The 23337-nt window shown below is 44.0% G+C and overlaps 1 non-coding gene and 1 pseudogene across 1 annotated transcript; both read right to left on the bottom strand.

Annotated features, from left to right (window-relative positions):
• Nucleotides 1–1190: 1190 nt before the first annotated feature.
• On the bottom strand, nt 1191–2031 carry LOC119057751 (40S ribosomal protein S2-like; annotated as a pseudogene).
• Nucleotides 2032–19189: 17158 nt separating this feature from the next.
• On the bottom strand, nt 19190–19296 carry LOC119057795 (U6 spliceosomal RNA). Its single transcript, XR_005084145.2, has one exon. It is a non-coding gene; the product is annotated as a U6 spliceosomal RNA (small nuclear RNA).
• Between the last annotated feature and the right edge of the window lie 4041 nt (nt 19297–23337).

Here is a 23337-nt window from a genome sequence, read left to right as displayed (position 1 = left end):
CCCATAGTAAAGGGAATCGGTGGGGGAATAAACTTCAACTCTTGTTGTGAGGAGCCACAATGTAAAGTTACATTACAAAGGGCATGGATAGGTGGAAGAAAGGATAATCCAGACCAGTTTTGCAATCAGGCTACTACACAGGCCCTCAGTTAGTGGGAGAAAATACATGAAGTAAAGGATTTTGTTTATAAGCAGCTGAATAATGATGTGTGTTTTAGGGGTGTCCATTTCCTCTCAGCTTTAGGTTTGAAGTATGGGTTCATTGATTCATGCAGTAGAAATGGTGGCTTGCAGGCTGTCTGTGTGTATGCACATATGAAAGTTCTGTCCAGGAAGCACCCAGACATGTACTATGAAAAATAGAGACACGTACTGAAGAAGATACAACATACAAGAATCATTGTACATGGGACAATGATGTCTCAGTCCCCTTCAAAGTAAGCACATTGGGACCTTGCACAATCCTCCCAGTTGCCATCAGCTGCCCCATCATATTTTCCTGAATCTCACTGATGGTCTGAAATCTTTTCCCTTTCAAAGATGATTTTAGTTTGGGAGAAAGCCAGACATCACAGGGCACCCAGTCTGAGCTGTAGGGGTTTGGGGCACTGAGTCACCTGGATGATTCGATGTTTTCCAAAAACTCCTACACAAGACGTGATGCAAGAGTGGACGTGTTGTCACGATGCAGCGGCCAAGCACCAGTCGCCCGTAGCTGTGGCCTTCCAAATCACCCGAATAATTTCCTTGGAGGAATGTTCCAGCTCAATGCAAAATTTGATACAGATTTTTTGCTCTACTCACTCGGTCATTTTGAATGCCACAGCCACACAGCACACATGCTCACTCAATGGCATCTACCGCCCCCACTGACTAGTACAGTGAAGTCGTCACTGTTCACACATGTGCATTCCAGTCCACTCCCCTTGGCTGCCAGGTTACACCAATATCGGGTGAACTGTCCTCGCTGTAATAACAATGGCTGGACTTTTCCCGGACAGGCTACATATGTTTGCTTTAGTGCTCTTCTCGTGCTGTCTTGAAATTCTTAATAACTTCTTTAAAACAGAGAATCCTATCTTTTTATTTCTCACTAGGTCCTGAAAATTATCTAGCTGGGGTAGGCAGTTTCATATAGACCTTTTTTTTTTTTTTTAAGGCTCAATTCACTTTATTTTTCTTGTATAAAATTATGTGGTGGCCACAGCTGGAGCCTGGGTCCTCTGCACAGAAACTTTGGGGTGGGTCTTCACAAGATGGTCCATGAACCTCTGACAGAGAGACTTGGTGTGCACGGTCTCTTTCTGGAGGTGGGGGTGAGATAACTGTAGGTCTCAGGGATGGCATTGAAGGTGGCCTTGGTGAGGTTGCTAGGTTGGCGGGGCAGCCGCTGGCCTAGGTGTAGCAGTCATTGATACCAACTATTATCAGCAGCTTCTTGGGCATGGGGGCAGGGATGAGGCTTACCAGCACAGAATTACAGTGCCCAGTCACCCTGCAAGGGACACTGTGGGGTTTGCTGATCTTGTTCTCCCAGTACCCTCGCCACACGGGGACAAGAGTGAGCTTGGCTAGCACGATGGCCCCATGGCTGGCAGCAGCTACTTCATTTGAGCACTTAACACCCAGACCAGCATGTCACTTGTAGTCCCCAATGGTGACAAATGTCTTAAGCCATGTCCTCTGGCCAGTGCTTGTCTACTTTTACACGGGCATAATCTTCAAAACCTCATCCTTCGGGGAAGCCACCAGGAAAAAGTCAGTGATTTCAGATTCCCTGATGGGCTGGGAGAAAGATAGACCTCCTCCAGGGCCTTGATCTCCATGTCCTTTACCAGACAGCCCAGCTTGGTGACAGGTATTCACTCCTTGTCCTGGGCCTTGCCTCCGTGAGCTCCACGACCCTGGCTGCAACTTGGGCCAGGGATACCACTGCCAAATCCTCCACGGAAGCTGCCACAGCTTCCTATTCCAGGGCCCCAGGCCGCCGAAGCATCTAGGCCCTCTCATAGCGCTGGACTCATCCACCATTTGGCATTTCCCCAGGAGAGTTTGTATGGACCTTGACTCAGTTCTTCCTGAGAGCCTCTTGCTTCAAGTATAGAATCTTGCTTTCTCCCCTGGGCTGCTCCAAAACTGCAGGTAATGATCGTGGGTTCAGTTAGCTGGCGGACTTGGATAGCTTAAAAGTGTAGGGGGTTACTACCCCCAGTCTTTAACGAGTGCAGGGTGGAACCTGGTCTCTGACCTTTGGAGAAATGCTCCTGCATCTTGTCCTTTGAGGGGCATTCTGCATGCTTCTCAGAAGGTCCTGGTGGAATCAACTCCACTGTTCACAGCAATGACCTTTCAATGGGATATTTTTCCTTCTCTGCCCTACTTCCCAAGACCCTCATGACTAATCCCTGGGAAGATCTGCACACCAGTTTTGTCTCAGGCTCTGTCCTCAGGAGAAGCCAAACTCAGATATCATGCAAATAAAATCAGGGTTTCCTACCAAGAGGAAGAGTGTATGACTATTTGTTGGGTTAGCAATACCAACAGTGTCAGCCAGAGTACTTGTGGGATCATTAAGAGGGGCCACCCCAGATCCTGTACCCCTGACTCAAAGAAAGAAATCTAATAGTCGCTGAGTACCTGTTTTTAGATCTTTTCTCTTATTGTTGTGAGGCTTGCACAAAGCCTCACAACAGCCATGTGCAATCCTTATTATCTCCATTTTGCAGAAGAGAACACTGAGGATCAGACTAGTCGAGAGACTCCCCCAAGGCCAGCAAGTGGAAGACCGGGAAATCAGTCAGTGTAATCCAGTTGTCACCCAACTGTAAGAACGGACGTTTGATCGATAGGCTCCCTAGCTGGCACTCTGGGGAGGCGGCTGCACCCTCGGAGCTTTGTGACCACTTGTAAAATATAAAGCACTTCCTGAAGAACAGCCAGTGGGCGGGTATGCCAGCCAAGGGGTTGGCTGTTCTCTTAGTTTTTGCTTCTTTTATAGAAGTGTTCACAGCAGGGTTTCAGGAACAGGGGGTTGTGGCCAGCACATTGCTCATGTGTTTTCATTAAACCAATAGCAACCTGGCAACTGTATAATCCTGGCCTGGCTAGACAGAGCATTCAATGTTGCTTTGTCACTTTTAAGGGAGTCTCCTGCCCCTTCACAAACTCAGTGCTGAGAAGAAGTGTTTGTAGTGTATTCTGGATAATGAGGTCAGGCAAGCATTTGAAGAGACAGACGACAGACTACAGAAACACTACTGTCTTTTTCCAGGGCAAGCTGGGAAAAGAAATTGGATGCTGGAGCAGACAACGTCTGCGGTACCGGCTACATTGGGAAAGTGTGCCAGTGCCGGGCTAGCAGACAAGGACGTGACTGAAGGAAGAACTGTAATGTTCCTGTTTTCCAAGGATGTATTTTTAGTACAGTGTGTATAGAGTGGGACCCTCTTCTGTGAAGCAACACGGAATGAAAATTTGCTTAGCACCAAATTGCTACCGCATCATAAAGACTTTAAGTTAGTTAAAATTAATAATTATGTATATAACTTCAGAGAATTTGCCAGTAGAGACCCTCAGATCTGAGGTAATCATATATACAAATTACCTCAGTATTCTTAATATAAACTAAAATTTCCTATGTCAGTACCTCTTGCTGATTTTCTTATATCAATTTTCCTGGTTGTTGTTTTTTTCCTAACTGTCCTCTCGCAAGATACCAAAGCAACATTCTCTAACTTATGTTGATTGTGTCCCATCGATGAAAACTCTTGTGCATTAATCCCCAGTGTACATATAGGAGGTCTGTCTGGAAAAAGCCCAACCATCGTTAATATAATGAGAATGGTTTGCACAACATTGATGTAGCCTGGCAGCCAAGGAGCATGGACTGAAATGCACGTGTGTGAACAACGATGACTTCACTGTACTGGTCATTGGGGGTGGTAGTTGCCATTCAGTGAGCTTGTGTACTGTGTGGCTGTGGCATTCAAAATGACTGATCAAGTAGAGCAATGAATCTGCATCAAATTTTGTGTTAAGCTTGAACATTCCTCCACAGAAATTATTCAGATAATTCAGAAGTCCACGGCTATGGGTGACTGATGATTGGCATCTTCATCACAACAATGTGCCCATTGATGCATTACATCTGGTGCAGAGTTTTTTGGCAAAACATCAAATCACCCAGGTGACCCAGCCCCACTACAGCCCAGATTTGGCTCCCTGTGACTTTTGGCTTTTCTCAAAACTAAAATCACCTTTGAAAGGGAGCAGATTTCAGGGCATTGATAAGATTCAGGAAACTCTCATGGGGCAGCTGACAGCATTTTCAGAAAAGGATTTTGCAGTGTTTTGAACAGTGGAAGAGATGCTGGGAGAACTGTGTGAGGTCCCAAGGTGCCTACTTTGAAGGGAACTGAGGCATCATTGTCCTATGTAAATGTTTCTTGTTTCTTGTACCTTCTTCAATAAATATCTCTATTTTTCCTATTATGTACCTGGATGCATTCTAGACAGACCTGTTGTATTTATGCAGCTAGAAAAAAAATATAGACTAATTTAAACTTAGTTTCCATTCTACGTAAGGGGACCTTAAGTTCTATTATGTTTGTTAGAATATATTTGTCATATACTGTAATCACTTCTTCTATATTAAAGGGTAATTATTTTTTAGTTTTTCAGATATTTAGAAGGTACTGATCAAATACTCCATGCCTAACTACATATTCAGTTTGAAACACTATTGCTAACACATTTGATTCTTAAATATACATAAAAGCAATGGCACAGAGTTTCACTCTCACACAGCGCTGCCTAAAGAGAGTTAGGTGCATGTGCCGCCACGTGGGTAGAAAAACTCCCAGGGAGAACTTCTGTCGTGTAAGCATCTGACATTGAGCTTTTTTATTATAATATGTATCTGACATTAAGCTTTTCATTGCCAGGGCATTCATTTCGAAGATATCCATCTTGAATAATCATGTTGCCAGTGTTACGACACAGTTACTAGTAAAACAGCTAGGTAAGGCACCAGGTCACCCCACTGAGGCATGAAGCTCCCCTTTTAGAAAGTTCTGGGTAATTTGAATAACTGATGCTTGAGTGACTCTGCTTCTCCAGTTTCACGCCCTAATTCCCACTCTTATGCTTTAAATTTGCCAATAAAAAGCTCATCCATGATAACTTAGGCACCCCACACTCAAACCCTAATAAATGCAGAGGCCTGAGGGTACACTTCCTCTCCTCCTCTCTCTCTACCACAACCTTACTGTGCGGTCCTTGGGCTTGCTGTGCCTCACACACGTTCCCGTACTTATGAGTAGTAAGTCTTGGTCTTCAAGTTTCCCTGACGGTTTTGTGCTGGGCCAGTCCAGGTATAACATTGGCCCTGGTGGAGGGAGGGGTATTGCCTGTGGGGTTCAGTAAGAGTCAGTCTCTCCTGGGTGAATGCCTCAGGCATTCCTGAGCAGAAGGACATCACTATCTGGCTGAGACAAACGCAACTTCAATGACTTTGGACTTTCCCAGGTGCCCGGAGGAAGCAAATATACATGTTATGTTTTCCTAGAGGATATGACCTTGGGTCAGGCCTTAGGCAACTCTCACAGAAAACATAACACATTCGGGCTCATAATAATAAAAAATAAATCAAGGGACATTCTAGAAAATAAGATACCGTGAGTGAGAGACGACAGAAGCAACCAGTGATACAAGCAGCCTCATAAAAATTTCAGGTACTGGAATCATTGGGTAAAATGTTTAATATGCCGACAGAAAAAAGAGAGACAGTGAAAGAGCAAGAAGATATAAAAATGACCAGGCAGTTTTGAAAAAGAATCAAAGGGAATTTCTAAAACCAAAAATTGTAAAAACTGAAAATTAAAAAAAAAAAGTGGGTAGCCTTATTTGGTAGCCAAATGAAAACATGCCTTTTCTTCAGAGTTTGCTTATAGCAAGGGAGTCAGTCACCGTTGCTTGAGTTTGACAGAGATGCAGAGGCAGGCAGGAATGGGTAAGCTTTGTAGTGACAGAAAGGAAAGGACTCAGGTATCCTTCTGATGAGAGGCTATTTGCTGGCGCAGGGAACCTGGAGGTAGGCTAACTAGAAGTGGTCGTTTCACATGGCTGGTTTGGGGAGGCTGCTCTGGAAGGGTAGCTTGGTCTGCATGTGGTGGGCAAGGCCTGCGTTCAGAATCAGGAACACCAAGTTCTCCTTCAGCTCTGCGGCCATCTGCCCCCGGACAAGTGACTTAACCTGTAGTTGGGGAAACAAGGGCCTGGGTGTGCTGCGCCCAGCGTGGGCTGGCACAGAGAAAGCAACTGATAAATGGAGCCATCTCTGTTATCGTGGTTCCTATGCAGTACACACAGGGTGAGCAAAAGGAGGTCTACAGTGGTAACGCAAATAAATAATGCAATAGTTAATAAATAATAATACCAGAATAAACTCTGTCTTTCACCTACTCACAACTGTAAACCTACTTCTGCCCACCCTGGTATATGCTCCAAATGGATAGGGCAGAAAAATTGAATGAGAAAAACTTTAATTAATCCAAAATAAGCAAGAAAATAGAAGGCAAACATGAAAAAAAAAGCAAGGCAAATAGCCTATAACATGTGAAAATAATATGAGGGAAAACATAAATCAGTAATCACAAAAGTCAGTGGCATGAGCTTTTTAGTTAAACTCTTGGACTCATAGCGTACAAGAAATGAGAAAACAACATAGGCTGTTTTCAAAGACATAACAAAACCATCAGAACAGAGAAAAGTAGAAAGTAAAAGAACAGATGAAGAACAAGCAGACAAATATGATGAGAAAGCAAGTGTAGCTTTGTAAATGGCAGTCAAAATGGGATAAAATTTTTAAACATTCCTTAGCATCTTCTGTCATCATTTTATAATAAAAGATTTATTTGCCAAATAAAGGCTGCTTCAGTCTTCATAATGTTAATAATTTAGCCACTTGGTTAAGATGATTTCATTTTATATTGTCTGTATGTTCACTCTGTCTCAGATCTACTTATCTTTCTGGTGTATCTCTTCAGCTGTGACAGATACTAGAAACCAAGTGTGGGGAGGCGCAGGACAATGGAGTAGAACTGAGAGTCAAAACACAACAAAAACAATCCAAACCTTTTCGGCCAGGTGATTTTTGCAAGGATGCCGTGACAATTCAACGGGGGCAGGAATAGTATTTTCCGCAAAGGTGGCGGGACAACTGGCTATGCACATTCAAAGAAAGAAGTTGACTCCTACCGCATACCATACACGAAATTAAATAGAAATGGATGAAAGGCCTCCAGGAAAGAGCTAGAACTATAAAATATAAAGCTTCTTGACCATGGGTTAGGCAACAGTTTTTTAGAAATGACACCAAGAGTGTTGCACAAGCAACCCAAGCAAGAGCTTTGGAATCAGATCCAACCTTGAATCGTGTGCCGTGGTTGGATTTACAATCTCAGACATGTTGCCTTCTCTCTTCAACTCAGTTCTATCATCTGTAAAATGAGGATAATGACTTCCTGACAGCGTATTATAAGAATTAATTGAAGTAATGTTTTCAAACTTGGTGTATGTAGTACCTGCATAGCAGTCACTCAGTTATAATCATCATCATCATCTCTTGTAGATTTTATGTTTTTTCCCCTCTGATAGGTTTTAGAATGTTCATTTTTTCTCTGATGCTTTGCAGTTTTACATAATCTATCCAAGCGTGCATTTTCAATTTCTCCTGCTATAGGCTTAATGGAACTTTCCATTTGAAGACTTGTTTTTCCCCCTTCAGTGTTGGGACATTCTTGCTTGTACCACTTCAGTACCACGTCTCCACTATTCCTTCTATCCCCTGCTCCTGATGCTCTAGTAAAAATATACTGAAGTTTTAACGACTCTAATTTGTAGGTAACTGATTACAGGACACCATAATTCTTACCTCTATTTGGACATTCATTTCAATGATCTATAGGCAAGAATCCTTCTAGAATATGTAGGGCAAATACTTTTTGGGTAAACTGTTGCACACTTTAAGTGGGTGAACTATATCGTACGTGAATTACATCTTCATAAAACCATTAAAATTCTTTTTAGCCACCCATATCTGTTCTGGTGGTCGTGGGTCCTGTCCAGGGTGATCCCATGAAAGAACCCACATTGAAACAATTTGGGGCATCCTTCTAGAACTAGAGCCAGGCCACACAGACCCCTGGGAGGATCCCAGAGGTATCAGTTCCAGACCTCCTTTGGGACATCTGGTTGTCATCGAAGGCATGAGGCAGAATGTCAGAGAACGTTACACAGAGGAGACAGAACTAGAGCCAAGTGGGTCCCAGTCCAGTTTCTAGACCAAAAAAGATAGAAAATTTCAAGGAAGGTGATTCAAAATATGAGGGCCTGAAGGTCAGGGCCAAGGTAGAGGCCTTCTTTTGCCCCAGCCTAAGAGCAAGTACCACTACCAAGAAAACGTTTCCTCTAAAAACACTTACCTTTACTGTTCTTCGAGCACATTCCTCCCCCTTGCATCTCTGCGCTATACCGTCCTCATCGTCTCTAACCTTTTGAGCTGTTAATCAACACACAGCTTTCAGACTCTCAGTTGTATGCTCTCGGGTTTTTCACATCTGCAAATCCACTTTCCAGATTCTTTTACACGTTAAGCAGATCAAATTTTTCTAGAAGGTAGTCTTCCTTGCCTACATTATTTCTATTTCTAGGATGTTTTTTACATCTGTGTTGTAAAAAAAGCAGTCATGCCTCCTTTTTAATTATCAGCCCAGGGCAAATGTTATTTTCTTGACAAGCAGTTTTGTTGCCTTCCAAACTTTTTTCACAACCCCCAAAGCTCCGTGCATCAGTGTCTGGGCAAATATTTTTTCTGCCAGACAAAAATTTCCTTTTAAGCCCAAGTGGATTTTGTGATCCTTTTGCACTAACTCAGACTGCCTCCCCCCACTTCTCTCTCTCTCCAATTCTTTGAGCAAGGAGGTTGAGTAAATCCATTTCCGACCTGCCACACTCACCTTCTCCGACACCCATGCTGGATTCATATTTCTCCTCTCTCCCCATTTCCATGCCTTTGATCATGCTCTTGCCTGTACCTGGAATTTCCTCTTCATCACTCCCTTTCCCCTCGTGTCACCTGGAAGAAAGAGGGGCATCCGTTTAATCACAAGGCGGAGTTAAAATACCACCTGCCTTTTGAAAGTGTGATTGTAACCATTTGCCTTTCCGAAGCCACTCAGAAAAAAATTACAAGTTACTCTCGGACCCTTTTGTCTTCTATAACCCCAAGCAGTATCCATTTTTTTTCACCCATGCTCTGAGTGTTCCAGCTTCAATCAGTGCCGGTGGCTCAGGCTGGCAGGTCAAAGTGGATGGAACACAGCTTTTATAACCAGTCACCAGTTGAACTTGGTGGCAGGTTATTATTAAAAAGTCAGAGGTTGTACGTGGAAGGATGTAGGGGAAAATGGAGGGAAAATAGTACCTTTTTTAAAGAAATGTGTTTCGAAAATTCCTGCAGGTGGAATTGGCAGGGCTACCTACTGATGTTCAGGGGACTTCTCCCACCAAAATAGGGTGAAACATTTCTTCAATCCTACATTCATCTTTTCTTCTTCTAATTTTGAAAGAAAGTAAAAGTTTGGTGGACCTCTGAAAGTATCGTGGGGCTTGAGGAATTGTGCCTACCTAGTAGGTAGTCAGCCCTGAGCCTATATCTTATAATGTGACGTAAAGAGGTAATTTGGAAGAGAGGTGAGGAGGAGCAATTCTGGAAACAGCCTGTCTGGCTGTGAGTCCTGGCCCCGCCCTTCTCTAGCTGTGTGACCTCAGGGAGGCACATGATGTCTTCGTGACTCAGTCTCCTCCTCTAAAAGGTAGGGACAATGCTATCATAGAGTTACTGGGTTGTGGTTAAAGTTAAACAAGCTAATATGTGCTGAAACCAATGCCTGATAGCATAGTTCTGTATGTGTTAGCTATTATCTTTATCCAATATTTTTAATAATAGGTACATAATTAATATATTGACTAAAATTATGGATATTCTTATGACAAAATGTTATTTTTAGCAGCATCAGACCACCTTAAAAGAAGGATTTAAAATCTGGACACGATTATTCCACTTTTGAGAAAGAGTCAACAAAAACCAAACCTCTGGAGAGATGAAGCAAACTTGTGATAATACATGAAAGCATCTTGGTCAAGATGAAGTCCTATTGTCAACATCACCAACCGTTTCCAGCCGAAGCGTGCCGCCTGGCCCAGCCTTCCACACGATGAAAAGAACCCTTTCTGTGACACTCACTGCTCCTGGGACACTTGGAGGAACATGGAGCTAGTCTTCCATCAGGCCTCTCGTTCCACCGTTAACCAGATCAAGTCTGAGAACACTCCGTGTTTGCTAAAATATCCCCCTGCCGTCCCCCTCCTCCCCCCCCCTCCCGCAACTTCTATCCATTGATCCTGCTTCTGCTTCTTTGAAGCTACTTAGAACAAGGTCCTTTCTCTTTCAGACAAGCTCCCAAGTACCTTTAGATGGAGGTCAAATATTCTATTGTCTTCTGTAACCCAAGCCAGTATCCGTTTTTCCCATCCATGCTCTATGGGGCTATTTTTTACAAACTCTTTGCCAGCCTGATCTTTCTCCTCAGGGCACAATCAGTGCCACTCTCAATGCTCAGCTCCCCAGTGTGAACTTGGCTCCCCTGCTCTGCTCTGTCCGGGCAGGGAACCTGCGGCTGGAACCTTCTTTATTCTGGGTGCCTTTCTCTATGAATAGAAATAGAGATTTAAATTGCTTATGAAATGTTTTGATGGATGCACTGTATTGCTGGTTTACATTAAATTAGTTATGAGCTAAACCTTCTAGGTTCTTTGTATATAAAAAATTATCAAGACAGGCTTTCTCCACCCTTTACAATCTGTTTTATAAACCAGATTGTAGGACTTAATCTTATTATTCTTTGAGCTCACTGTCTTAGCCTGGGAAATCTTTATTTTCTTTCAGTAATTATACAAGTTCTTCCACCCAGCCTTTTACCACCTAAAGCAGATAAGTAAGTCACTTAAATGTATCTTGCCTAGGTCAAGGTCAGACTACCCATATAAGGGGCTGCCTCTGGGTTGATATATTCTTTGATATAGTTACCCAGCCACTTTCAGTGTTCTAATCACCATCCTTTGACTCAAATGTCTTGATCTTAGCTAGGATGAGATCAGGAATTGTAACAGGCCGACTCACATCAACAAGCAGTTTGTCTAGACCAGTAATTTGCAAATCAGGGTCCCCTTCAGAATCACCTCCCTTAAAATACAGATTCTGAGGCCCCACTCTAGAAACTCTGAGTCAGTAGGTTCTAAGTGAGTGCTGAGAGTCAGTAATTTTTAAAAGAACCCCACGTCACTCTGCTATGGCTGGGACCTGGGAACCAGGTGCTCTGTGTTGCGGTCTGTACTCCTTCCTCAGCAGCAGGAGCACCCAGGAGCTGCTTGGAAGGGCAGAATCTCCTCTCCTTCCTTAGACCATTGAATCCAGCATCTACACGTGCACAAGATCATCAGGTGGTCTGCAGGCATATTAAAGTTTGGGAGTGCTATCGAAGCCATTCCCACAATAGCTCTTCAATTACTCAAGGGAAAGTTGAAGGAAAGAGAGGGATGGGGAAAAGGGAAAGGAAAAGGGAAAGGCTTGTCTTCTGAATTTATTTGAAATTTGGACTGGGGTAAATTATTTTACCTCTCTCTACCTCAATTCCTGTGTCTATCCAATGAGTATGGTTATCATGCCCACCTCACAAGGGTGTGTAAGGATTAAATGAGTTAATACATGTGAAACACTGAGAATGGTCCTACACACAACAAACTCTCAGTACATCTGTTTTGGATTGAATTGGGTCCCCCAAACAGCTATGTTGAAACCCTGATCCTTGGTACCTGTGAACATGACCTTGTTTATAAACATGGTCTTTGCAGATGCAAACCAGTTAAGATGAGGTCTTTAGGGTGGGCCCTAACCCCATATGACTGATGTCCTTATAAGAGCAGAAAAATGCCATATGAAGACACATGTGAAGACAATGGGCAATATCAGGTATCAGGAGAGGCAGAGACTGCAGTTACATAGCTGTAAGCTGAGGAGCACCAAGGATGGATGGTCACCACCAAAACCTAGGAAGAGACAACCAAGGACTCCCCTGCAGGTTTCAGAGGGAACACGGCTACCTCGACACCTTGATTTCAGACTTTTAACCTCCAGCACTGTGAGGATAAATGTATGTTGTTTTAAGCCACCAGTTTGTGGGACTTTGTTACAACAGCCTTAGGAAACTAATACAGTACAGGCATACCTTACAGATATTGTGGGTTTGGTGCTAGACCACCAGAGGAAAGCGAGTATCCCAATAAAGTAATTATAATCATTTTTCTGATAGAGACTTGCCTTGTCATCTGTAAAAAAAAAAAATGCAACATCTGTGAAGTGCAGTCAAGTGAAGAGCGATAAAATAAGGGGTGCCTGTGTATTAGGTATAATTATTATGGTTGGTACTGTTATTTCTACCACATGCTAGTACTGGACTGAGCACCAGGGAGAGTGGTGAACTAGACCTTGTCTCTGCCCTCAGGAAGATTATAGCCTGAACCCAGCTGTGCCTGGAAGGCACTGATGAATGGCATCATAACAGTGGGGAACTGTAACCCACCCCACCGTTCTTTTGACATTGTTTCTATAAATGTTGACTCTGACTAATATGGTGCTAGTAGATAAACTGCATGTTTGTATGAGAATCCTAGGAACCAACTTCAAAGGACACAGATTCTCACCTCCAGTCATCACAGCTCTGGGAGATTTGCTGACCTTCAACCATAAAACCAGGATGATGTAAAACCAGGATGAGACTTCCGCCAAGATGGAGGCATAGGTGGATGTGCCGTGCCTTCTCACACAACCAAGTTTAGAGACAACTGAATATTCGCAACAGAAAACACAGCCAGAACACGGAAAATTGAACTTTTCGGAAGTCCATTAACAACAAATTCTTCAGCCTGACTGGTAAGGGGCGAAACCAGCGGCTGGTGAAGTGGGGTTGCACAGGAAAACTCGGTCAGACGGACTCAGGCGCGCAGAATCCAGGCGCAGGGTTGGACCTAGTGAGCGACCGAGCGAGCGACCAGGCGAGCGACCGTGCGGAAGCGGGGCTGCGTGTTCACTGTGGTCGCGCATTTGTGCGCCGGTGGACAGTCCAGGGAGTGGGCGATTGGACCGGGACCCAGCGGGTCCCACGGCTAGCGGCAGGGAGAGTACTACCATTTCCCTGCTCTGACCCCACCTCCACATACAGCGTCATAACCCAGCGACTCTGAGTGGCCCAGCCCAGGTGAACCACCTAAGGCGCTGCTCCTCACCCGGATGTGAGAAACAGCAGAGGGGGCCGCCATTTCCCCGCTCTGACCACGCCCCCACATACAGCGTCACAACCCAGCGACCTGGGAGTCCAAGACACCGCTTCTCACACTTAAAGGGCCAGAACAGACCAAAAATGGCGCAAGAAGATCTCAAAGCCCCAGAGCCTATAGATCTAAGCGATGAAGAAATAGCAAAACTCTCAGACGCACAGTTTAAAACACTGGTGATCAGGATCCTCATAGAACTGGTTGATTATAGCCACAAATTAGACAAATATATGAAGGCGAAACTAATTGAAATGAATGGAATTGCACAGGACACCAATAGCAATGAAAAGGAAACTGGGACTCAAATCAATGGAGTGGACCAGAAGAAAGCAAATAATGGCCAAACAGAGAAGAGTCAAGAAGCAAGAATTCAAAGAAATGAGGAGAGTCTTAGGAACCTCCAGGACATCTTTAAATGCTCCAACATCCGAATTATAGGGGTACCAGAAGGGGGAAAGACACAGCCACCAGTGGAAAACTTATTTGAACAAATAATAAAGGAGAATTTCCCCAATCTGGAAAAGGAAATAGACTTCTAGGAAATCCAGGAAGTTCAGAGAATCCCAAAGAAGTTGGACCCAAGAAGGAACACACCAAGGCACATCATAATTACATGAGCCAAAATTAAAATGAAGGAGAGAATCCTAGAAGCAGCAAGAGCTAAGGGGACAGTCACCTACAAAGGAGTCCCCATCAGATTGTCAGCGGATTTCTCAAAAGAGACCTTCTGGGCAAGAAGGGGCTGGAAAGAGGTATTCCAAGTCATGAAATCCAAAGACCTACAACCAAGATTGCTCTATCCAGCAAAACTTTCGTTTAGAATGGAAGGACAGATAAAGTGCTTCTCAGATAAGATCAAATTCAAGGAGTTCATCATCACTAAGCCCTTATTATATGAAATGTTAAAGGGACTTATCTAAGAAAAAGAAGTTAAAGAAACATGAACAGTGAAAGGACAACAAACTCACAGTTATTAACAACCACACCTAAAATGAAAGCAAACTAAAAGGACAGTTAGATCAGGAGTGGATACATAGAAATGAAGATCTCAAGGAGGGTTAGCAACAGGGGAGTGGGAGGAGGAGAAGGGGGGAGAAGGTACAGAAAAATAAGTAGCATAGACAGTAGATAGAAAATAGATGGGGGGGCAAGAATAGCATGGGAAATATAGAATCTAAAGGACTTGAGACACATGGTCATAAACTAAAGGGGGGGTAATGGTGGGGTGGGGGGTAGGGTGGAGGGGAATGAAAGGGGGAATAGAACAACTGTAACAGCATAATCAATAAAAAAATTTAAAAAAAATAGACAAGACAGCCCTGGCTGGTGTAGCTCAGTGGATTGAGCGCGGGCCTGCAAACCAGACAATTGCAGTTCGATTCCCAGTCAGGGCACATGCTTGGGTTGAAAAAAAGAAAAAAACCAGGATGACACATACCAGGCCAGCTTTGAGGTCCTTACTAGAAATGACCCTGCCAGCCTGTACATGGAGAACTTTCCACCCTCCTCTCCTTGCTGCCCCCTCTCTCCTTCCTTATAAAAATCTCAGCCTACCTGAGTCATTAAGATGGTTTTTGAGGCATGAGCCTGCCATCTTCTCAGGTTGCCAGCCCCTGAAGTGAAAACACTTTTGTTTTCACCAGCACCTGTCTCATGAATTTAGCTTTTGTGGAGGGAGGCAGTGGAGCCTGCAGGGCTGTTTTCCCACGTTTCAGCGTGAGTCCCCTTAGGAGGCCATTCAGAGAAGGACCACATGGGAGAGCAGGTGGGAAGGCACTAAGCAGTCTTGAGGACTCAGAAAGACTTCCCAGGAGAGACCTGATTCTGCTGAGGGCCTGGTAAGGTCAGGTAGGTAGCAAGGCCCATTCGTGTTCCAGGCAGAGAGACAGTGTTTGAAGACCCCTGAGGTGAAATAGGTGACCAGTAACGTCTCAGAAATCGCATCTGCCGTTTCTTTTAGCCTTGGTCTGGGGTTTGTCTGAAGATAAGAAAATGAGTATCTTTAACCAGCCAGTGGCCTCTGTTTTTCTGCCCACCCGGAGTATCATTCCCCTCTTTACAGTGAGTACCCTTCATGTGTCATTTGAAGACTTGTTGAAAAGAGAACTGCAAATGGTGCTTGGGCGATTTTGTCACCACCCCCCACCCTTTGCCCTCCTTGTTCCCTCTCTTGTTCCAGCGTTGTGCTGACAGGGTCCTTCTGTCCCCGGTAGTGTTTCCACGCATTCTGGGTTATAGCCTTCTTGACACATTTCACAGAAGGCTATGTCGGTCTGGGATTTGTCCTTAACTAAGCAACACATCTTGCTTCTTCTAGATTTCTGTTGTTTGTGTTCTTTCAAATATGTCTCTTCATTCAGAAAGCTACCTATGTAGCTACATATTTCTTCGTTTAGAGCTGTCAAGAAAGTTGTCTTTATTCTCATTGAATTCATTTGCAGTTTTATTTTCTAAATTTTCATTTTTAGAACACAATACCCCTCTTAAACATGTTATCCTCCTTAGGGGCTTCTAGCCAAGGATTTGCATATATCTTTTCTAGGAACTTCTAAAGTTTGTTTTCCTAAAGTTGAAGATCTATTTGTTCATCCACTCAATTAATATTTATTGAGCATCTACTGTGTAACAGACACATAGATCACTGAACAAAACAATGATTCACACCCTGTAGGGCTTACAGTCTGCTGAAGATTTGTGTCTGATTGGCTCATGCATTGTTTTCTTTTTTTTAAGATTATGAACCCTACAATGACAAGAGTCAATGTCAGAATCCTGACAGCCAAAAAATGCAATAATGAAGTGGTATCATTGAGGAGAATCTGATGAAGGGACTATCTATAAAGTTGTGGGCAGGGTTAAGATAATCCAGGGTTGGCAATGACAAGATGCTTGACCATTTGTGTCAAAAGGTCAAGGACAGAACTGTAGCTGAAGGTCAGTGCCAGCCAGCAGGAAGGATGGTGGCCAGTACCAACTCACAGCCTGGCAGTCAGGGAGTGAAGGCAATAACTACCTGTAATGGTCGATTTTATCCATCAACTTGTCTAGGCCATAGTATCCAATTTTTGGTTCAACAGCAGTCTCAGTGTTGCTGTGAAGTTATTTTTTTAGATATCATGAACAATAAGTCAGTAAACGTCAAGTGAAGAAGGTTACCCTCCATAATGTGGGCAGGCCTTACCCAATCAGTTGAAGGCCTTAATAGGAAAAAAGACTGAGGGCTCCTGAGGAGGAAGGAATTCTGCCTTGGGACTGCCTTTGGACTCAAGATCGCAACAAATCTCCCTTGGTCTCCAGCCCGCTGCCTGTCCTGCAGATTTTGAATTTGTCAGTTCCACAGTTAAATATGGCTATTCCTTAAAATTTCTCTCTTTCTCATACATATGTATATACATGTACATATGTAGAACTATATGCATACATAATTAGATACATGCATTCATATATGTGTGTATAACTACATAAATGCACTCTCCCATCGGTTCTGTCTCTCTGGAGAACCCTGAATAATACAGTACCTAACTGCTCCTCTTGTCCTTTGGGTTCCTGCCAGAGTCTGCCAAGTGCAAGCAAGCTGCGGGGAAGGAAGCCCGTGGATGCTGTCTGCCGAGGTCAGCCTCCTGGGCACAGAGCAAGGAGTAAGTGGATCTGCAAGGTCAATTCAAAACTATCCAATAGCAATGGTTACTTTCCCCTACAGAGGCATTTTAAAGTACAAGTCTGGCTGTGCTGCTAATGGCACAAGACCTTGCACTGGCTCCCCATCACGACTGGAGCAGAGCTGAAGCTTCTGGCCTGCACCAAGAGCTGCATCTTTTGTAACCTCAGTCCTTCCTTTCCCACCAGCCTCACCCCGCCTCTCCCCTGCCACCCACTTTATGTTTCCATGGTAATCCCCTGAAGCACTTGTAATTCCCTACACCGAGCAGGTTTTTTCATGCTGCTGTGCCTCTGTACATACCTCTCCATCTGCCTGGGCTGCCCTTTGTCCCCATCCACTTTTGAAGTCCTGCTTATCCTCCCAAATCCAGCTCACACGTCACATGCCTTATGAAGTCTGTGAAGTCTATTCTATCTGCTCAGCCCCGGCATCCCTGCAACCTTCTTTTCTGTTTTCTCCATGTGATATGCAGAATTCCCTGATTACACAGAATTTATTTTACAGGTGTGTCTTTTCCACAGCACTGTCAGCGCTGTGAGGACAGTGAACGGGTGTGGTCCTTCTCTGTATCCCAGTGTCCAGCTCGGAGTCTGACCAGCAGGAGGTGGCAAGCACAGTGACCCATGAAGGAGGTTCTTGGGCTTCTCATTGAGATGCAGACGGACACTCCTTAGACGGTTTTAAATGACAGCTCTCATTTTTTAAAAAAACCCATACGTCCTAAATATTCCTGTAATCCTGCACATTAAACATGGTGAGTCAGGCTAGGAAATATAGTGGAGTGTTTTTGTTTTTGTTTTTGTTCTTTTGTAGAGGAGATTTATTTATTGGCAAGTATTGGATGTTGACTTCATACCAAGTACCCACGGTGTGTAAAGAAACACTGAGAGACATGCTTCAGCTGCCTCTGGCAGAGTGAAGTGGATAAAAAGCAATTTAACCGTTGGACAAGGCTCTCTTGGTTCATCTCGTCCTGAGGTTTCAGCACCAAGTCAAGCTGTTCTAAAGCTCCTTTCAAAGTTGTTTTGCCAACTGTACACTAGAGACTCATGTCATGGAGTTTGGGTAAGGAAAGGATTGCACTGGACACACAGATTTCTGTGTGTGTTGATGGAATGTGAGAGGAAACCATAAATGTGTGTACGTAGTCCAGTTTTTTTTAGGACAACCCTTATTCATGTTTCCCTGAAATAAACTATAATTTTCCATTTCAAATCAGTTTCCAGAATTTCTCTAAACATGGTGTGGAATTCTGCACCATCAATAAATGCTGAAAGGCTGTATTTCAAACTGAAGTTGACTGCAGATGCCATCCCACCCCCCAAGAGCCTCTTTTTGATTGCCAAGGAAGGCTGGGTTCAAGGACAGAGTGGCTAATGCAGTGGTCCCCCCCTTTTTCACAGACCTCCCCCCCCAGTGGATGCCTGAAATCTGGAATAGCACCGAACCCATCAATACTATGGTTTTTCCTGCACATACACACCTTTGTTAATGTTCACCTCATGAATTACACAGTAAGAGATTAACAACAACTATTAACAAAAAAGATCAGATGATACATTGTGTATGTGATGAGATGAATGAGATAAATGAGACATTATTAACAAAAATAAAAATCACTTGAACACAAGCACTGCCACACCATGATAGTCGATATAATGACGGAGACCTCAGCTAGGCGATGGTCAGGCAGGTAGCGTGCGCAGCATGGATACTCTGGGCAAAGGGATGGATGACTCACATCCCGAGCAAGATGCAGCAGGATGGTTCGAGATTTCATCACACTCCTCCAAACAGAGTGTAATTTAAAACATATGAATGTTTATTTCTGGAATTTTCCATTCAATATCCTTTGCACTGCCGCTGACCATGGGTAATGGAAACTGCAGAAAGTGAGATTACAAATAAGGGAGGACTTCTGTATAGTAACATAATGAAAGATGCTGACTCAATTAAATGCAGTCCAGCTAGATTAGTAAACTGTAAGTTTAATGCATGAAAAATGCTATCACACAAATATTTAATTGGTGATGCATGTGTGCAAGGCCCAGAGGGGTTGGTGAGAGGAAGCTCAGTGGGACATGTCTGTGCTTCATGAATTTGTGTGTCATCCTTGCACAGAGGCCATGCTCATCTTCTCTGTAACGTTCCGGTGTTAGTGTGTGTGCTGCTGAAGTGAACACGAGATGTGTTTCTGCCTTCAAGGAGCCCACAGGGGCATCTGACACCTCATGGTCAACTATAACCTAAACCAGAGAGATTCGCTGGGATAAGCTCGGAAAGCTCTGTGGAGGGAGTGGCAGTTGAGCCTTAAGAAGCGGTGTCAACTGGTAGAGATGGGGAAGAATGTCATTCTTGAAAATGGGAACAATGTGGGTGAAGGCATGCAATGACTGATGAGGGGGTTCCCTCGGTGAAGGGTAGCCAGGTCTACAGCATTAGGTGCATTGGAACCGGTGAATTAGGGAGAGAGCTTTTGAAATATGGCTTAGGAGTCATATCTTAAGGTATGTGAATACCTGCATGAAGAATTGTAGTCAGGAAGCAGTAGGGAGCCATGAAAAAGTTTGGGCAAGAACATGGCACCATCTGATTAGTGTTTCGACGAGTGAGCATTATGGAGGACTCTTATGTCATTCTTTGACCTTTCTTCTACGAGCAGGGACACTCCAAAGCAAAATTATCTTCTGGAGGGTGGGCTCCTTATAGTACAGGCTTTCCTCACTCAGTGAGTGTTCCAGAAACCCATCTGTGTCTAGATGGTATTGTTGTCAGAGGCTGAGTTTGGCTTAAGTGAATTCTCTTTGAAGACCTTTGACCATTTCATGATGGGTGATGTATAAGCACATCTGTCCACACCGCTGAGTATTCAGCAGTTTTTGGCCAAAAATAACATGATCCTCATGCCCTACCCTCCCTATTCACCTGAGCAACTTTTTTTTGTTTGTTTCCTTGGATGAAAAAAGTCCTCAAAGGGAAATGTTTTTGCTGATGTAGAAGAGATGATACAAAAAATGGTAGAAGCACTAAAAGGCATCAAAATCAACAAGTTCAAAAACAGTTTGGAGTAGTGGAAAAAATGTCTCAATATGTGTATTGCATCAAATGGAGAGTACTTTGAAGATGACTAAAGTTTAAACATATAGGAATAAGCAGAAATTTTTATAAATAAATTTCATTTGGGGGGTCTCTTTTATAAATTTGGCCTTTCTTATATTTTCTAATTTTTCTATAATTAATATGTCTAATCTTTGGTTATAAGGAAAAAATTTAAAAATGCTTTCACACTAGAGGGGTAGAACACAGTCCAGAAGCATTCTTAGTCACTTGGCATCTCTTGGATAAGTCTAGGCTTCAGCCTCTATTTGAATGAGAGGATTCGTTCAGATAAACTAAACTTCCTTACAGCTCTAAGATGTCTTAGCACATTATCTGAGCCTTTCTTATTCCCACCACACCAGGAACACACCTCTGTCTCATGATAAGGTCACTAATGCTCAGTTCTGCGCCTGCCTCTCCCCAAAGGACTGCAGTGCCTTAGAGGAAAGAATAATCTTTTATCTGATTTGTCAGGAGCATCCTGGTTTCAAGTGACAAATATATTACTCAAACCGACTTAAGCTAAAAAAGAAAAAGAAATCATTATTAGTTCCTAGCACTTCAAGAGTCCGAGGGTGGGTCTGTTTCCAATTAGCAGGACCTAGCATTCAGGCAACGGGCACCCGGACTCCGCCCCTCTCCACTCGGCTTGGTTTCCGTTTCCGCGGGCCTCCTTGTCAGATCACCGAGGGTCTCCCGTTCTCACAGCTTCGGCCTCCTTGGAGGGCGTTGCTCACCTTCTCGATGTTTCCACGGAAGTCCCAGATGGCTTTCCTTTTCATCCCTTGTGCCACACTGTGACCAGGAACTTAGAATACTCCAAGTATGCCTCCGGTACCTGTGCTCAGTGGTGGCCCTGGGTGACATCAGTGTCACGCCTGGGTGACAGTGCACAAGTCTGAACTCTCCTGGAGGAACCGAATGAACCTAGAGTACAGAGCGAGCGCTTTCCCGAAGGAGAATCGGGATGTTGCCGGCAACGGGGGAAATGGAGCGGGGGCAGGGAAACGCTCCGGCTGCGCCTCCCTTTGCACCTCTGCACCTTGCACTGTGCCTGCCAACACCTGAGCAGGGCTCACTAAAGCCGGTACAGTGAATGAGGGTCTTCCCACAGTAAACTTTTCTCCCCCACAGTAAAACTTAAATCTCACCCAAGTCTGATCGCCCAGGTATAAACCCGACTCCTGTTTTCTCTGTCTATAAATTTGGGATCCCACAGTTTTTCAAATACTTGGCTTAACCCTAGCTACTCATAGAAATCTGACACTGTTTTGTGAAGTTATTTTCCTCTTTGGCCTTTATTACACATTCATTTTCTTAGAGTCAAGTGGAAATTTCTATTGGATTATTATAAAATGAGCATGGCCGCTGTAACTCTAAGTTCCAATCTAGGCACTGTCAGGAACTGATGTATACTTTGTCTTTGAAAGACTGTTGAAAAAAACGTTCCTTTCACTAGTATGTGGGAAATAGTCCAGCTCAAAATATGGACTACTCTACCTAAGGACTGCAAAACTCTGGCCAGAAAAGAAGAGCAAAGGAGGAGAGGGAGGGGAGGGGAGGGGAGGGGAGGGGAGGGGGGGAGGGAGGGGAGGGGAGGGGGGGGAGGGGGGGGAGGGGGGGGGGGGGGGGGGGGGGAGGGAGGGGAGGGGAGGGAGGGAGGGGAGGGGAGGGGAGGGGAGGGGAGGGGAGGGGAGGGCAGACAAGTAGCAAGGAATTCTATTACCACTTTGCTTTAATACAGGTAAGATACTTGTGAGGGGTTTTTGTTTCTTTGTTTTTTAGTTTCCTAGTGATTGGGATTTCATATTCTTTTTAAGTTTACAAGCATGTGTAAAAAAATTCAAACTACAAAGGGACATGGAGTGAAAAGCAAGTGTTCCTTCTATTCCTAATCCCCCTTCACAGAGGCAACCACTGCTGATACGCAACACAAATACAAGCCTGTCTATATGTACTTATCTCCATGGCTCCTTTTCCCCCCTTTTACAAATGGTAGGATTCCTGTTCTTGTTCTGCTCCTTGTTTGTTTCTTTTTCACTTAATATGCCTCAGGAGTTTCATAGGAGAACCAATGCCTCCTCTGTTCATTTTATTGGCTGCATGGTATTATAATATAGGTATATACCATAATTTTCTTAGCCACTCTGTTACCGATGGGCGTTTACGTTTTATAGTTTTTTGCTGTTGCACCAGTAAGGGATTTCTGCTTCAGATGACACAAAGTTTTTACCTTTTATTAAGAAGCATCACTGGGAAACAACCTAAAGAGTAAATAAAAATAAAAATAACAAAAAACAATCCAAAGTCATGGCATTGCCAAGGTGCCCCTTTGCAAAGTTCTGAGTGCCTTATATTTTCCCAGCAAATGGTACCTCTGTCCTCACGCTCTACTCCTACCTACTTCTGTTGAATGGTAAGGGGAGGGGTATAATGTTCTTGCCTTAAGTCATTACCAGCCTTAATTTCTGGAACCCTGCTGTTCCCCAGAGCAGACCCTGGCCCTTTACATCCAACCAGATCGAACTATAGTGCTCACTCAGCCATGCCGCTGACCTCTGGCATGCTGATTGTGATTAGTGTATGAAATGAGAGGCCTGGTGAGCAGACCTGGGCAGAGTTCCAGAACAGTGGCTGTGAGTCACCAAAATGGAATCACTTCCAGAGTTCTGGACCAGGCTCCAAACTCTCAACACACTGTCATTCTCTTGGGAGGGGATACTTGGGAGCTGCCTCCTCAAATACAAAAAGATTTGGGGGGCTTTGATGTCTTCACAGTGGAGTCACATCATGCACACATTTACTTTGCAAGAATTCTAACATGTGTCTTTAAGAAAAGAGAATTCGAAGGATGGCCCACTAGTCTACCCAGACTGAGCATGCGCCCAGAAGTGCCTGAAGGCACAGTAGAGCCCCGAACCAGCAGCCCACGCTGGCCGAAAACTTTGGGAAAACTACGAGTGACTGTAAGGGTTTGATCCAAAAAGTGAAACCATTATTTCTGGTGGCGTGTATAAGAGAGGTAATAGAAGAAAGTGAACAATTCATTAAGAATAATTAATGAAGAATTAAAGAACCCAATAAAATTATTTTCAAAGCAAATCACAATGAACCATGTACTGGAA

Source organism: Artibeus jamaicensis, unplaced genomic scaffold (assembly GCF_021234435.1).
Source record: "Artibeus jamaicensis isolate MK-2021 breed Jamaican fruit bat unplaced genomic scaffold, CSHL_Jam_final contig_332, whole genome shotgun sequence".
NCBI classification, from domain to species: Eukaryota; Metazoa; Chordata; class Mammalia; order Chiroptera; family Phyllostomidae; genus Artibeus; species Artibeus jamaicensis.
The sequence above is the reverse complement of the archived record's forward strand: the minus strand, read 5'-3'. Positions and strand labels throughout refer to the sequence as shown.